This window comes from Anser brachyrhynchus (assembly GCF_964034855.1).
Source record: "Anser brachyrhynchus genome assembly, chromosome: 1".
In the NCBI taxonomy this organism is placed as follows: Eukaryota; Metazoa; Chordata; class Aves; order Anseriformes; family Anatidae; genus Anser; species Anser brachyrhynchus.
Window position 1 is genome coordinate 121,064,949 of NC_137694.1, and position 17,074 is coordinate 121,082,022.

A 17,074-nucleotide genomic window follows, 5' to 3' on the forward strand; every position below is an offset into this window, starting at 1 on the left:
GTCCCCTGGCGCCGCATGGCATCCCACAGCAGGCCATGGGGGAAGGTGGACATCCCCCCAGCACCACTCACCCCACTCCACCATTGCCCTCCACTGACTGCAGGGAGAGAACAAGCGTAGCTTTCGGTCTGTGAGCATTCGGTGCTATGAAATTGGGGTTCTCCAAAAGTCGGATGCCGGACAGAATTGAATTTTGCAGCTGTAAGCAGGCTGACCAAGGAGTGCGCCAGCAAGCAAGTGCCTGTGGTCGGGCCCGGAGGAAGCCTGGCATTCACATTTCCCTTAGTCAGCAATTGGACAGCAAGTGTATTACAAACAGCTCAGTCCAGAGGAAGAGAAATGTACTGTCCAGGGCTTCTGAAGTATTCAGAGAGCAGATATAATGAGTAATTCATGTAGTGGGGTTGATGACAACCACTTATCTGTTCTACCAGACACAGACGAGGTGCCACCGCAGCTAATGGGGGAGAAAGATAGGGTGAGAAAATAGAAGTGATACTGGGAGTCGGAGCAGAAAGAATTATTTCCAGAGAACAGTTTCTCTAGCTTATCCTACACAATGGGACACACTGTCCAAATATTACCTACACAGTACTTGAGAACACTCATCCTAATAGCAAACAGCTGCTCGATACATGCCCTTCACTTAGCGTTCATGGACATTTGTATGACTCGAATCTTGGTCAGCTGTTCAGGAAATGGCTGATCTCAGTGAGTATCTGTCCTGCACATGAAGATACCCACTGTTTGACTTCAGTCAAGCATTATTCCTCATTTTACTGCTTCAAAGGTTTAATTCATTGTATCAGACAGTAGAAATTACAAGATGACCATTGTTTATGTGCAATTTGAAGGTTTGGGGTCCAAGTTGTTCTCGGAAACTGCATATATACATATCTATATTTTAAATAGTTGTTTTAAAATTACTTTACAAAACTGGACTTAGGGAATGTGGGGCTCATCACATTGCAAACATTTTTCATATGTAGCATCTTGTAGTTGCCTTAAGGGTGCTAAATTTAGATGTCAAGGGTGCTTACAAGAATTAGTATGTGACACACTAGCTCAGCCTCATACATGTGAAGAAATCAACATTTTACCTTTTTTTTTTTTTTCATGTGTGGCTGACACTTTTTTGTTCACTTACTTTTAATAGTTGTCAAAGGCCATCCTTGAAAGCCATTTGTCCGCAACGGCAAAATTCAGTATCACGTATTTTAAGTTACATTAGCACATCTGGGAGAACTACTTAATTATTTCAAAATGATTGCAAAATGAAAAACAAACGAGCAAGCAAACAACAACAACAAAACACTTCTCTTAAACTCTATTTTTTAATTTTCTGTAAAGAATATGTTTTTCTAACACTATAATCTCCCAGTTAATGACAAAAATGGTACCTCAGAAATTGAGGATTACTGTTGTAACACTTGACATTAACTTGGAACACATGTAGAGACTGCATATTGTCTTTATATTATACAGAGAAAACATCAGCAGCAGAGAACAGAAAATGCGTTGTTGCCTTTCTCATCTTTCTTTTGAGAGTTCATGAAAGACCATCTAAATTTATGATTGGCAATATTCACTCTCACTTTGACTGGATAAAAAGGAAGAGTAAAATAAATAAAGGAAGAGTAAGTTGCCTACTTTCAATGAACAGTTTGGATTCTCTCATCTCACATTCCAATTTCATGCAGCAGAGCACAGCATGCTGTATTCTGAACATGCTAGAAAACCCTGTTATTTTTTCTAAATCCCATATTTCTTTATCTTATTGAAGAAAAATACAAGGTACAAGTTTTACCTTTTATAAAAGCTTAATCTTAGTAAATATTACAATTATCTATTTAACTGTTTCCCACAGAGCTGAAGTGCAGCAGCACATTTTTGTCTCTTTTGGTGTATATCACACAAGGAAGTTTCTCCAACTGCAATCTACTATTGGGTTAAGGGCAAAAAATTAGGAACTATTCAGTGTGTTATTCAGCTTCTGTGAGCACAAAATTTTAAACCAACTGTTTTTTAAGACAGGAAAAAAAAAAAGTATAATTTTTACATAAGTAAGCACTATGCATTCATTTAAGAAATTCCTGCATATAAACATGGAAATATTATTTAAAACAAATACAAAACGAAAGTGTGTAATCGCCCTTGCAGATTGTCAGAAAGCATTTCTTGCAGTCAGAAAATTCTCTCCCATATTCTCACCATACTAATTAGCTTTGACTAATTAGTTTTTTTTTCCTTCTGTGTATACAGAAAACTTTGACTTCATAGATATCACCAGCACTGTAAGATGACTATCTAATCTGTTAATTCTGTTATTTTGTACAGTAAAAATGGATGATGTGTTTAACATAGGCAAATTTTAGTTAAAAAAATCTATCATAATCAAAATATGAGTTGTGTCAATTTTAGTAGGAGTATTAAAAGATAAATATTTGCAACTGCATAATGCAGGGTTACAGCTACAGAGCTGCTCACACATGAGAAAATGTGAAAGGATAATGTACAGGCTAAGTCCTTCCCTGTCATACATGTGTATGTAGTGTATTGTTAAGTGATTACATACTGTGCATGCTTAATTACAAAATGAAAATAATTATAAAGTGTAGTATGTCTTTTCTAGCACCTTAACAATGCATTGATATATTGATTAAGAAAGATCAGATAAAAATAATAGACTATTTTGCTGCAGCTATGAGGCTTGTAGGAAGAAGATTTTTTTTTAATGCCAACTGTCATAGCTAAGAAATTTAGACAAACTTTGGTATACAAAGCCATTCTTCAGAACTGAAATAAAAGCAAATAATGTCAAAGATGAATATGAATTGGGAATGATTGCTCAGCGTTTAGCTGATTATGTACCAATTACATCATTGCTTAAAAATAAAGGTGACTGTACCTGGGAAGTATGGGGCATACTGCTGGAGAGAGGAAAATGCATGAGACAGAGAAATTTCAGGTTTGCTACCTCGTGGGGGAAAAAGAGAGACTTGTATTTTACTCCCTGTAGAAAATGGAGAGGTTAACTGTGGGGAAGAGAGATTACAAAATGTTAGAAATATCTTCATGTTAGGTTTCTGGTTTCTGGGATTGGGCAGAGTTATAAGTGAGTCCATAGTTCCCAGGCTCGTCTTTAGGAGGTTCCTCCCGAAGAACAGGATGGAAGGATTAGGATGGAAGGACTATTTTGTGAGAAACATTCGCCAACCAGCATGTAGGTGTTTCTCCCTCTGTTGGTATTTTGTATGAATTCTTTCTGAGACCCAACGGTTATTTTGTTTTCTTTGCTTGCTATCATGCACTGGATGAAGTATATTACATTCCTGGACGTGAAGGGACAGGATCCAGGGACACCAGTGATTTTGCTGAAGATGATATTACCTCTGCAGTTGTGATGGACAAGAGTTGCTGAGTTTTACATTATCTGATTAGATGCAGTCTAGATCTAATTGGTGTGCCTTGGGCTGTGAAGAGCTTGCTTCTGATCCCATGCTTGGTGGGACTGGAGAATGGTTTGAAGACTAGGATGGACATCTCTGAGGAGACTTCTTTCTGAGTAAAATCTTCTCCTGTACAGGACACAAGTTCTTAATTATTTTTTTTTTAAATTTTTTCCCCTACATTCCAAGGTAAAATGGTATGTGACAGTCAGGAGTGTATAACAAAAGGGAAATCCTCACATAGTGCTTGAGCGTCTCTTCAAAATAATGCCTATTATATTAAGGAGCTATTTCTGCGTAAGGATGAAAGAAAAACTAAGGGTTTGATTTAACAACTCTAAATGCGTCTCCAAGATAACAGAATTCCACCAGCTGCACTCCTGCTGTATTTTTGCCAGTGGTAACACACAATGATAGAAGCAGTATCTAACATTTAAAAAGTGTTCATTTCTAATAAGAAATGAGATAATGAAGGAGAAAAGGTTACAACAAATGACAAATGCAAAGGGTAGGTATTGCTAATGCAACCAGCAAGAGGGTGTTCTGTCCTGGAGGATTCACTCCAAAAACATAAAAGGAAACGCATCAGGTTTTGCCTTTTTACTAATGGAAGCACTAATGTGAGGAACTTACAGACGGCAAAACTACATTCTGAGGTTTTAGAAAGTAAAATCTCAAAATGTAGGGCAATAGGAAGGAACTGAACGACAAACAAACGCACAAAAAAGGAGTAATTTGTTCTAAAATCTCCTCAACTCTCACTAACACAGGAAAAGCTGCTAAAAGAAAGAAAATCCTGAGTTATTATCACTAAGATGTTTTATTTTGTGAGATGGGGCACTTCCAGATGGTTGGGGTCTTCTGTTTGTTTGTTTATTCTTTGTTTTTGTTTGTTTTGTTTTGTCTAGGACATTAGATACATGCAATTGCTCTGTTACTCTCTGCCTCCCTAAGATATATTTGAATCCCACCAAAAACTCTTGACCAAGGAGGTGATGAAGCTATCTTGTTCCTGCAGGTACGCTGAATGGTTGGTGGCTGTGTAGAAGAGAGGGACACAACCCAGGGTCCTGGTGGGAGAGGGGATCAGGTTCTCACACATGGCATGGGTGATGGCTGCTGGTGGCTCAGTACATGAGTCCTCTCTGAAGCTCTTTTTTGGGGGTGAACCAATGAGCTCCCGCCAAGACAAAATATGTCAGGGGCTCAGTGGTAGCTTGTTTCAGGAGCAGGTCGTTACAGGAGCAGGTCGTTACAGCGGTGTCTACACAGCCCTACGTAACCCTCCAGCTCCATCGAAGCCGGCCTCACCCAGCATGTGCTGGTGGTGTAGCCTTACAAAAGCATTGCTCTGGGGTTTCAAGACAACTCTGGTATTATTTTGTGCGTTTTGAACCGAACACAGGAGGGGGAACCTGGAGGGGGTGAGGGCTGATGGCCGTGCGGCAGGGAGGCGGCCGCGTTGCAGAGGGCCTTCCCTGAGGGCAGGCAGGTGGCACAGGGCCCCACCAGGCCTGCTGCCCAGCAGGCGCTCCCTGGGGGGTGCCTGTAGGAGGGGGCAAACAGCCTAGAGGGCTACCTGCCGAGGTTATCTCAGTGAGAGCGAGGAGCTCAAGATGAAGGGGGCAAACCCACAGGAAATCAAACCACGTTAGTTCCCCTGACTATGGTACAAGTCGCACACTAAAGCATGGAGACAAATGCTCGCTGCCTGTCCGTGCTGGGATATGACGAGCAATCTCTCATGATCATGACTGGGAACTGGATGTGCGTTAGAAAGATCTAAGGAGTTGTCTTACCAGATGGGGCCTGGTTCAGAAAGGACATTCATAGTACTAACGAAAATATAAACATGTTTAATGTTCTATGCCACGTTAGGAATACCTTCCAGCTTAAACAGTAATTTAAATGGTCCCCAAAGAATGAACGTACGATGATCAGATTGTGAAAATCAAAATCAAGCAATAGTTAAGATAAGGAAAATCACACCCTGTACTCATTAATTGCCTCCAGAATGGCTACTGTGTGTATGATGATGCCGTTTCTCAGCCTTAACGAAAGGAAGGAAGGAAGGAAGGAAGGGAGGAAGGAAGGGAGGAAGGAAGGAAGGAAGGAAGAGAAAGAGAGAAAAGACAAGTCAACAAAGAGGATACCTTCTCAAGATCACTAAGACTTCAGATTTAAGTTTCTGAGAGTCTCACTGCTAAGATCATTCATGCTCTGTAGCCTGTGGGAAGATTACCCAGGCCGTGAGCAGACTGTGTCAGTGGTATGGTCTTATTTCTGTATCTTATCTGTGAGGAGCCGGCTTGGCTAACAAGCTCTTGCAGAAACTGGAATGCGGTACAGAGATGCCAGAGTGACTGCTGGGTCTGCAACAGCACTGCCACTGTGTTTTCACATCCATGGTGTAGCTCAGGCCCAGGCTGTCCTAGATAATGGAGAGTTGGTGGCATAAGGAATACATCATGTGGATACTGTTGGTGGTATTTTTCCTCTTCTTACTATTAGATGACAAGTGGTGAATGGTTTCTGCACTGTTGTTAATCTAATGTGATTAAAAGGAATGATAAAAATCAGGTGATGGTGTTGCTTTACAGAAGCTCATTTATGGTAATGAACTTTGTCCAGTGCGCGTAAATGAGGGTGGACAATTTCAGGGTTATATTTCTTGTATCCCAATTCTTAGAATTGACGTCTTTTAAAATAAAATATTAAGACGCTATGATTCTAGAGATATGTCTTATTTAGTGGTTATACTGAATCATTGCAGTAAATATTGATTTAGACAACTGTCTCCTGAGATAAAATTAGGAAACACACACTGGCTACAAAAACAAAAACAGACATATTTATAAGGGAAATTTAAATGTTTAATAGTGCTTATATTAAGGATTAAGAATGATTCTTTTCTGCTGCTTTTTTTTTCTTAATTCTGTAGGGAGGGTGGATGTTTTGGAAGTCATTGTAGGAATCTTACCGCTGAAACATTGACTGAGGTAAGCTACAGGCTTCTTAGGAGGTCAGCTACAGGCTTCTTAGGAGGTCTTTCCAACTCTTCTCCGACATTGCCTGCAATTGTGTGACTTCTCTTTGGCTAAAATCTTGTGGATGAAGGTTTGCGTTCTCAGTTAGAATCATGCTGCCTGTTGCATTTACTATCCAAATCCAGAGCACATCTGAGAACACTCTGTACAAAAACAGGAAAAGATTGCTCTAGACTGAGTTTTAGAAGAATTATGTTTCATCCACTGATACATAAACTCAGTGAATATTTTAAATTTTGGTAGGTGTGCACTTAAACATGTTACTTGGTTTTGTTACAGTGATGTTATCAGTGATATTTTCCATTTTCCATTGTGAGCATGGAAATGTGATTTTTTTTTCTGATGAAAAAGCTCTTTTCTTCAAGAATAACTGTCTTTAACATGTGTGAGAAACTGAGTGACATAGGATAACAAGCAACTACTTTTAATTTCTGTATTTAGTGAAATAACTCCTAACAAGTGTATTTGATTTTAGTCTACTTTTGTCTGCTTGCAAAGAACTTTGCTTGTCAAAAATTCTAGGTACCTACTCTTCAAGCAGAAAGAATACCTGGCCTCCAGTCTCCCACAGGGAGAGCGGAGAATTAAAAAGATCTTTTAGAGAACCTAAGAATTGGTTTAGCTCCTTCGGCTGCCGAGCAAGGATTTGTAATAAAAGTGCTAACACACAGGCTACAACTCTCGGTTAAAAGCTGTCATGATACCACAGTATTTGCAATCTAAAAACCAGCTTTTTTTGTCAGCCTCCCCCACTTTATAAATGTTTTTGATGTACAAAAAAATATATATATAAAATAAAAATCTGGCATAGCTCTAGGTAATTCTTCACAAATATTTTAAAATTATAATCTCCTGTTATGAACACAAATTAAATGTATGTGTTGAAAGGTTTCTTTTCAATCTATAGTGTACAGCGGTATGGGCAGAGGCTGTCTCAAATGAGCTGCCAAATTGTTAGCAATGAACATGACATGCTGCAGGGAGGTTTGTACCTGGCTGCCCTGACTCTGTCAACTTCCTTGTGTGCTCAGGTACTGTTGGTGATCGGGACCTTTGTAAATGCACCCGATAACAATTACTGCCAGTGCCAAATTCCTCAGCATGAGCATTAACAACTTCTGAGCTTCTTTAATGCCCAGAAGAAATGATCACTACTTGGGAGACATAGATTTGTACTTCTAAGCAAGTTTCAACCACTGGATGCAAGTGCAAGCCATAGAGATGGAGATCAAGCTTTCTTACAGATAGTGCTGCAAACCCCAATACCAGTTTCCATTCCAAGATTTTCCATCACCCAATTCTTCTCGCACGTTCTCTCCCTCCTCTAGTTCTGCTGGCTTCTTTTTGCATTTGCCCTTTTCTTTTCCAAACTTCAACAACACAATTGCATCTCCCTCGCCATTCATCATAACTTTATCTCCCTTTCTCGCCGCTGCCCATCCCTTGCCCCCTTCTGCCTCCACCACATGTGGTTCACTGGAGGGATCCCTTTTCTCTCTTTGGTTTCCCTTTCTTCACTCCAGCTGCCCCGGACCTTTAGTTTTTCATGTCCTCCTGGCCCCTCTCACTGAGGGAGGGACTTTGCTGAAAAGGTCTGCCCGTTTGAAAGGATGAGGGATAATAGCTGCTCTGACTCCCGCATTATAGCATGCTTTAGGAATGCTACATTCTTAGGAGTAAGGCATTTAAACACACATATGGTATATAGTCAGGAGTACATCTAACCACACTGCATGCCCATAACTTGTCTTCTGTCCTAACAGTTTGAACTGGGTAAAATTCCCATTTATCCATGCTGCATAGTCCCATCTGTTCTCTGCCTGGTCTAGCTGCAGTCTCTCCCCAGGCATGTGCATTTGCAGCTCGAAGTTGTGGGAGCATAACCCAGCTTCCTGCTGTCCACCCTAGGGAGAAGAGAGGCAAAGCTGTGACCAGGGCGGCTGCACATAGGATTCACCGAGTTCCCAGCCTCGCTCCTTTCCACTCCTCCCCTGCTCCAGGGACTCTCTGACTGTCTCCATGTTTCCTTTCCCCTGCTTTGTTGCGTCTTCTCATAGTCTCTGTTCCTCTTTTGCGTACTGGGGAGGATGTCATCTGCAGCTCTCTCGCTTTCTCTTCTGTTGCACTAAGCACGCTTAGGCCCCTTCACAGCTCTTGTCCTGCTGAGGCAATGAAAGACAGTGCATTCATCGCCTCCCCTCTTTCATGCAGTCCTTAACAACAACAAAACCTTTTCCATCCTTGTTCCTCTGTGCAGTTTCCAGCTTATTTTTAGTATGCCTGTGCTTGTCATTTGTGAGATCAGCTGCGCAAAAACTGTAGGTGTAAATTTAGTAAAAAGACATCTGTAAACATTACTGCACTCTGTACCATGATTTTTTTTTTAAAGCGTACAGCAAAGTTGGCTGCCCTTATCATAGGGTTTGGATGGTAACTACCAAAGCTTTAATTTTAAGCTTAGGTTACTGGATCATTTTCCAGGCATGCCAATAAAGACAAAAATCAGAGAAGATTCTGCAAGGACAGGAAGAGTCATCTCAGACTGGTGTATAGAGTCACTCTGATACTCCAATGGGATTTTTCGGAGTCAGAAGAAAGCATGACAAATCAGTGAGGGGAAGGGTCAGTCGGTTGCAGGGGAAAAAATGCCAAGTTTGCCCTCTCGGCTACCTTCACAGACTGACTGACATTCCTGCTGCATGACAAACGCGTGTGCGTCATCTTCCCAGGCTGGGAGGGGAAACAGCAAGAATGCTGAAGAAAGGAGACAAAGCCGAGAGTACGATGGAGGGGCTTAGGGAATGAACCCCTGCATTATGGAAGGGTCAAGGCTACCAGGAGATACCCGTAAGGGAAGTGATGGTGAGGGAGCCAAAGGTACTACATGAGGTGGGAAGCATGCCAGGGACATCAGGCTTGCTGAGAGGAGGCAGGGCAGCATGACACAGGATTCAGGATCTATTAAAAAAAAAAAAAAGAAAAGAGTGGGTGAGACATTGCTTGTTTCTAAAGGTTCACATGATCTTTTACAATCCTCATAGACATGGCTTTCCATACTCTTGTTTTTGTCCTCTTTACATCTTTTCTGGGTTGTCTGTGATGCTTTGGTGTTAGAGAAGGAAGGCAGCCCAGTTAACAGCTTCCACCTTAAAGTATTTCTGGTCAGCATGTTTGATCTCCTCTCAGCATTGACAGTTAGTCCTATCAACAGCCAGGGGTGCCAGAAATGGCATGATAGCAGTGAACAGCTGTGGTGGTTTGGCAAAAGAATGAGGTTCTTGGCATCTTTCTTCCATAGACTCCTGAGACTTTCTGCATGCTCTTCTTACCAGCTACCCACATGTCAGGGAACTTCCTTAGCTTGTCAGAGCACAGGTGAACCACGGGGAACAGAGCAACAGCCACCAGTGTTAAAGATCACATATGGCAAAGTATCCCAGTTCCCAGAAATTATAGGCTTAAGAGGAGTGTGCAGGAGACATGGAGAGTTGCGCCAGATAAGGTTCAGCTGCATTTGAGTCTTCCTTCATACTTGGAACGTGCTACTTCCACAATATGTCATGGGCAAGTGGGAAGGCAGGTTACAGTGGATATGCAGTCATCATTAAAGCAAGCTTGCCAGTTCAGCCTCTGATCATCTCTAAACAAGAGAGGGCAGCAGCTTTTTTTTTTTTTTGATAGCTGGGGTCAACTGTCTGGCACATCTCTGTCTCACCCCTCCTCCCACTCCTGCTGGCACGGCTGCTCTCTCCCATGCAGCAGCTGAGAAGGACACAGCTGTGAGCATCCAGAGGAAGCTGGGAAAGGAGGGAGACTGATCATTAGGATTTTGAGATCCCTTATTGCCAGGCCTTCAAGAATCTGCCCTGCCAGACACTCCTGGTCAGTCTTTCTCCAAGCAGTCACTGGAAAGCTTTAGGTATAAATGGCAAACAACTGTGGGCATGCCTGCAAGCACACCACATTATGCCTACACTGCAAACTGCACTACAGGATCATTCAGGTTGCAAATTCAGATGCTCAAGGGTTTGCAGATGTCAGAATTATGGTTGCCCTTGGCCATGCAAGCCTGGCAAAGTCTCAGTTTTCATAGAATCACAGAACAACCCCAGTTGGAAGGGACCCACAAGGGTCATAGAGTCCAACTTCTGTCTCCACACAAATTAAAATTAAAAAATTAAAATTAAAACCTATGTCTGAGAGCGTTGTTCAAAGGCTTCTTGAACTTCAGCAGGCTTGGTGCCCTGACCACTGCCCTGGGGAGCCTGTCCCAGTGCCCGACCACCCTCTGGGTGCAGACCCTTTCCCTAACCCCCAGCCTGACCCTCCCCTGTCCCAGCCCCACGCCGTTCCCTCGGGTCCTGTCGCTGTCCCCAGAGAGCAGAGCTCAGCGCCTGCCCCTCCGCTCCCCTCGTGAGGGAGCTGCAGGCCGCCATGAGGCCTCCCCTCAGCCTGCTCTGCTCGGGGCTGAACAAACCCAGGGGCCTCAGCCCCTCCTCATATGTCTTGTCCTCCAGACCCTTCACCATCTTTGTAGCCCTCCTTTGGGCACTCTCTAACAGTTTTGTGTCCTTCTTTTGCATTGTGGTGCCCCAAATTGCATGCAGTACTGGAGGCGAGGCCTAGTGTATGTCCTGCTTGAGAGACTCAGCTCTTTGTGGCAGGTCCAGCGTGTGATGTTCCCTGTGGCTCTGAGCATGCCCACCGTGCACATGCAAAAGACTTACGAAAGACTTACAAGTCTGTCAACTCTATCAATGCGCTTTCTTATAGAAATCAAAAGATAAAATTGCTCATTCCTGATTATCTGTAGAAATGCTTAAGCAATATACATTTAAATAGGAATACGTTAACATTAGCTAGACTGGCAGCGTTTCTATATTTTTTAATGGCTGAGCTGCTTGAGTGGGGCTTTTTGGCCTTGAAAATGGACTCCTACTTTTAATCTGATATAAAAACTGGAAAATGTTTACCTAAGTCATAGGCAATTGAAAATTAGGTTATAATGGACAATTTTAGGCAATCATAATATAAATGTTTATACTACTTGGCATATGTCTATGACATTTTTACCTTGTAAGCTAAATGAATCAAAATGCCTACTGCAGAAAAGCTCATAGACATGCACACAGCCAATGAGATCTGCAGCAAGCCGGAGCAGCCTAAGAGCAGAAGCTTTTCTTAAACTTATTGGGAATTGGCTCCAAAATAATAAACTACAGTCAATACATTTTAACAGTTTACATACCCCGACAGAAAAAAATAAACAAAGCTTTGCATGGCTATGTGCTCAATTTCCTTGTTTACCACAAGGCTATATCTTAAACAGTCACATTTCAGCTCTATTTTTAGGCAACATTTATGGAAAGGGATAGAGATGCTCAGAGCTACTGTGAACTGCGCGCTTCCCAGGGAGATGGCTGGGAGCGGCTGAAGTCCTGCTTGCTCCTCCAAAGAGGATAGCACCAAGCCCCCTGCTTCCTGACACGTCCTTCTGAGCAGTGAAGGAGGAGAAAATTTCTCCCTGCACACCTTAGGATGTGCATGGGCATCCTCGCAGCCCAGCAGCTCTGCTGGCACTGGTGCTACAGTGCACAGCCCCGTCAGCAGCCACTGGGAGTTGTTGGATGAAGCGGAAATTGCATTTCGCAAAATAAGCCCCGAGTTTAATAATTCTTGGGGTAATGTACATCAGAAGGAAATGAAAGTCCTTTCTAGACAAATGATGTATTTGCTTATAGTCTGAGGAACTAAATGTTGTGAGATGGAAAACAGGTTGTATTAGATGTCATATCAGTTTGTTATGCAGCTCAGGGGTAAACTTGCCTTTTACTAGCTATAGGCATAGTGATAGAAACCATCCCCTTGCAAGACTTGAAACTGAATTAAAAATGAAAGGGTTGGTGTGATTAGGCCATAAAATTCAGTAATACTGAAAATGAAAGCAAAACCCAGCAGTGACAGTCACATGAATCCTCCAAGCGACATAAACTAACCCCATAAAAAATCTGCTCCGATGTTAGTCTGCAAGCATTTCCTGAGCACTAGGATTAAGTGCTGGGGAAGCTCTGAGTTTGTTGAAACTTCCCCTCCACCAGCTGTTGATGTTTTTGGAACTTCCCCACTTTTCCTCAGGGACTCCCAGATTAATCTGGTGATTTGGGTTCAACACTGCAGGGGATGTGGCCTCTCACTGCAGCATTAGGAGAGGTAATCTGACTGCCAGCACTTTCATACAGCATAGCTAACACAGATAAATCAATTTAACAAGCGCCGTTTTTCCCTTTTCTCCCAAATGTGTTCACAAACGCCTATGGCAGCATTTATATCAGAGGTCAGACTGAGCAGCTGTTACCATCGTAATTTCCTATTTTCAGTCACACTTGACAAAACCGCGTTTTTCTCTCCTCGTGGAAAGATCGATGTCTGATTTCTATTCAAATTGAATAAGCAAGTAAAACATCGGGAGGTGTCCTTTTGGACATTTGGGAGTGTAAAATGTGGAGAAGTAAGTTCATATTGGTCTGCTGTAGGCTGAGGAATCACTCCCACGAAACTTGTGTCTGCACTGCCTCAGTACAGCCAAAGGGCCGGTCTCTGAAGCAGGCATGGATGGTACCATTTATGTTTGGACAGATGCCTCTAACCCTTTATCTTTTACTCCATTTGCTCCAACTCATAATTAATTATAATTATTAATATCTGAAAATAGAGCTGGAATAATTTCTGGTATGCTCATCAGTGGAGAACCCCTGTTTCAATACAGTCTTTATAGTCAATACAGTCTTTATAATCAAGATAAATTTTATTTAGGTATGTTCATGGATGATCAGAGGGCTCCTACGAAGATAGGCAGAGAGTTGGGGTTGTTCAGCCTGGAGAAGAGAAGGCTCTGGGGAGACCTTATAGTGGCTTTCCAATACCTAACGGGGGCCTGCAGGAAAGCAGGAGAGGGATTCTGTCAGGGAGCGTAGTGATAGGACAAGGAGCAATGGTTTTAAACTAAAAAAGGGTAAGTTTTGATTAGATATAAGGAATAAATTCTTTACTCAGAGGGCGGTGAGGCCCTGGCACAGGCTGCCCAGAGAAGCTGTGGATGCCCCATCCCTGGAGGTATTCAAGGCCAGGCTGGATGGGGCTTTGGGCAGCCTGGTCTGGTGGGAGGTGTCCCTGCCCATGGCAGGGGGGTGCAACCAGGTGGTCTTTAAGGTCCCTTCCAACATAAACCATGCTATGGTTCCATGGTTCTGTGCTTCATTTTGCTCAAGGCTATTTGCTGTTTTGTTCTCTTTGAAACAGTAATACATTTCTGCATGTACCTTTTAACCTGTGTGCTGAGTATACATAATACGGATGTCCATGAAGTTTCAGGAATTACATAATAGTCAGAATTCAATGGCTACAGAGATGCATTTGTTAAATTCTTTTTGCATTGCGGTAAATCATTTAATGTGAACTCCCAGTCGTCCTGACATCACTGACAGAATTTTAGTGGCTTCATTAGAGCTAGGACATCCATGCAGATACATCCCGGACAGATTAATGAAAACCCCACAGTAAAACAAAATCATAAGTTTGCTACTGGAAAAATGTCACCAACTCCAACTAAATTCAGTACAATGTATGTGGAGGTAATTTCTGCAAAAAATATGGGTAGCTCATAGCTACTTTTACACCTATTTTATTGTAACTGCATCTTATAACTGGTATGGAGTCACAGATACAGCTTCCCTTTATCGGCGATGGTGCAGTTCAAACACTCTGGTTTTGTACCTGACAGGGTACAAAATGCATTCTGCATTCTAATGTTGTCCATAAAGAAGATTGTACCAATTTGTTTCAATCTTTTCTAAATGGAAGTAGTTAAATTGATAAGTGTGTGTGTGTGTGTGTGTGTGTGCAGCTACTGGTGTTCATTTACACTTCTCTTTCAATTAATTTCTTCTGGCAGTTGCAACACATCCTGCCTACCAACCAGTCCTGAAATTGAGCTCTGTGTGTGCTTGTGAAAAGTTCAAAGACTGTAACTAGAAAATGACTGGGCTGCAAGCAACACAAAGCAGAACTGAAACTAACGTCCCAATGTGTTTTGCTTATTGCTCAGACCTCCTTTGCAGGATGACATCTCACCCTGCCCCAAATTAGGAGGCTTGCCAGCAGGGACTGTTTGAAGCTGGTAGATAGACCACATTTTCTCATGCTGCTTAAATACATTGCCCTTTCTAGAGCTGCCATGCAGAAATAATTAACATTTGCTACATTCTAGGAACAATTTGTCTTGATAGGACACACACTTAACAACCACCTCTAAACTTTTGCTGACAGCCATTTTTACCTTTCTCCTTAGCGTGCAACTTGTTTGACGTTTAAGCAGATAGTTACTGCTATCACAATGAGTAGTTCTGCTCATTTCCAGCAGCTTCTCCCTGTCCCTGGGGAAAAAGGAAAATGAAAATGGGAAGAGGAAGGGGAAGGAGAAGGAAAAAGGGAAAAGGAAGGGGAAGGGGAAGGAGAAAGAAAAAGGGAAGGAGAAGGAAAAAGGGAAAGGGAAAGGGAAAGGGAAAGGGAAAGGGAAAGGGAAAGGGAAAGGGAAAGGGAAAGGGAAAGGGAAAGGGAAAGGGAAAGGGAAAGGGAAAGGGAAAGGGAAAGGGAAAGGGAAAGGGAAAGGGAAAGGGAAAGGGAAAGGGAAAGGGAAAGGGAAAGGGAAAGGGAAAAGAAGGTTGTTTTCAACCTTGTCAGTCTCCTGATGCTATCTTGCAATGTGAACCCAGAACCAACTGTGCTGGCAGACTCAGCAAGGCTGGGTGGGATGGTTGGGGGCAAGGGGAGAGCAGCACAACTTCCTTCAGTGTCTGTGCTTTGTCAAACAGCACACCCTTCGGTTCAACCTTTTATTTCAAGTGATGCCTCCTCCTCAGGATTCCCTTACAATTGCTGATATTTGTCACAAGGACTGAGAGCATCTGGTGGCATCTCACCCTGGGAGCTCTGCGTGTCTGGGGCTGACTCACAGTGCCTGAGATGCAACATAGGAGCCCTAGCCACTGGAGTTCAACCCACTGTTAGGATCAAATGTTCAGTGATAATGAACGAGCAGAAAGGTTTCTGTGGCCTATCTGAAAGTGGGAGTAAAACCAAAGCTTATTTGTGCTTACATGTTCCTGTAATGAGACCAGTAGTACACTGAAGTCTTAATCCAGTCGGAAGTTCTTTGATTACATTGTTTAAAAATGTGCCTTCATTAAAAACTCAGCAGATCCACTTAATTGTAAATATTAATAACTGGTATAGGAAAATCAGGGCAGCCTGGAGGATCTGGGGATAGCGGCTGCTCCTGAGAAGGACATGGACATGTTGCTGCAGGCTGGAGTTGATCAGAAGCTGCTACCTGGGGCCTGAGGGGAACCTCCTGGGGTGAGGGGCAGGACCTTCCTCACCTCGTCTCCTTCCAGAGGGAGAGGAGACTTACGAGGCCTCCCCACCACCATCTGCTCCGAGCACAGACAGAGCAGCCCCTCGGGAAGCAGCATGGGGCCACGTGCTCTTTTCCTCAAGGCTGTCAGAGAACCGAGTGTTGGCAAATGACTTCCACAGCAGCTTTGGTTAGAAGTCTTTCAGAATGGCTTTATCACATAGATACAAGATAAATCAAGCCATCCAAATCGTTTAACACAAAAAAGACCCAAGTCCCTGGTTCTGTGCCAGTGCTCTTTGGACCCGGGCAGAGAAGTCGTGATGGTCGTGAAAATGACCGTGACAGCAGCAGCAACCTCTCTGACTCAGCGTGGGCTTTGGTCCCATATCTGCCCTTTTGTTGAAGCCTTATTTGAGGTCCTAGGGAGGGGACTCAGGCTTGACTCAGCTAAGTTCATGTCGCCGTGTGTCATTTTCCCACCAGCTGCTTTGCTGGTCCCGTGTTGGTTCCAGATACCAAAATAACAGGACAGGAAAAGGGACCAGAGACCGAGGACCATGTCAAATTACACAAAGTAAGCAAACACATCTCCTGTTGTAATGCTAAGAATGAAAAAGTGGTGATGAAGCAACAGTTACTTGAGAAAAATGAGGGATTAACAGAAAACTGGTATTTGGGGCACTCAGAAAACCACGACCCACTTTGGTAGAAAGGAGGAGCCCCAGTGTCCGGGAGGAGGAGGCGGAGGGGTGGGACCGGGGCTGTGCAGAGGGGGAGTGGGACTGCCTCTGCAGCCACAGCGAGCTGTTGGACAGGCTCTGCCATCGTGTCAAACCACACCTGGAGCTGCACCACACCACCGCGGAGTCTGGCTAGGTGTGTGGGGGGCATTGGTTACCAGCAGTTATCTAGCGGGCGGTAACAGGGCCATCCGCCACAGCTCAGGTTTGTTGTCATACTGCTAATGCAATTGCTTTCTCGTCCAAGGCCAGCATTACCTGCAGCCCTAAAGGAAGCGCTCACATTTGGGGTGAGTCCCGCCAGCTGCAGAGGTGGACCTGAAGAGCTCGAAGTCCGATGCGTAGGCCAACCTGCAGGTGGGTTCTTGGCAGAGGCAGCCAGGGATGCTCAACTGGAATTATGTACCTATAGCACAAGGTAAA

At 43.3% G+C, this 17,074-nt stretch overlaps 1 long non-coding RNA gene across 5 annotated transcripts in view; it reads right to left on the minus strand.

The window, feature by feature from the left end:
- Positions 1 to 215: 215 nt before the first annotated feature.
- The window catches only part of LOC308178752, a 44,141-nt gene continuing 27,282 nt past the window's right edge, over positions 216 to 17,074 (minus strand). For 2 of the 5 annotated variants that reach the window (XR_013939946.1, XR_013939947.1), the window contains exons 3-5: positions 16,910 to 17,057; positions 14,832 to 14,928; positions 6,102 to 9,454 (exon numbers count right to left, since the gene is read on the minus strand). This is a non-coding gene — a long non-coding RNA (uncharacterized lncRNA). Of the gene's footprint in view, positions 3,579 to 6,101; positions 9,455 to 14,831; positions 14,929 to 16,909; positions 17,058 to 17,074 lie in introns of those variants that run through there. The other 3 variants (XR_013939943.1, XR_013939945.1, XR_013939944.1) reach the window with 3 other exon arrangements.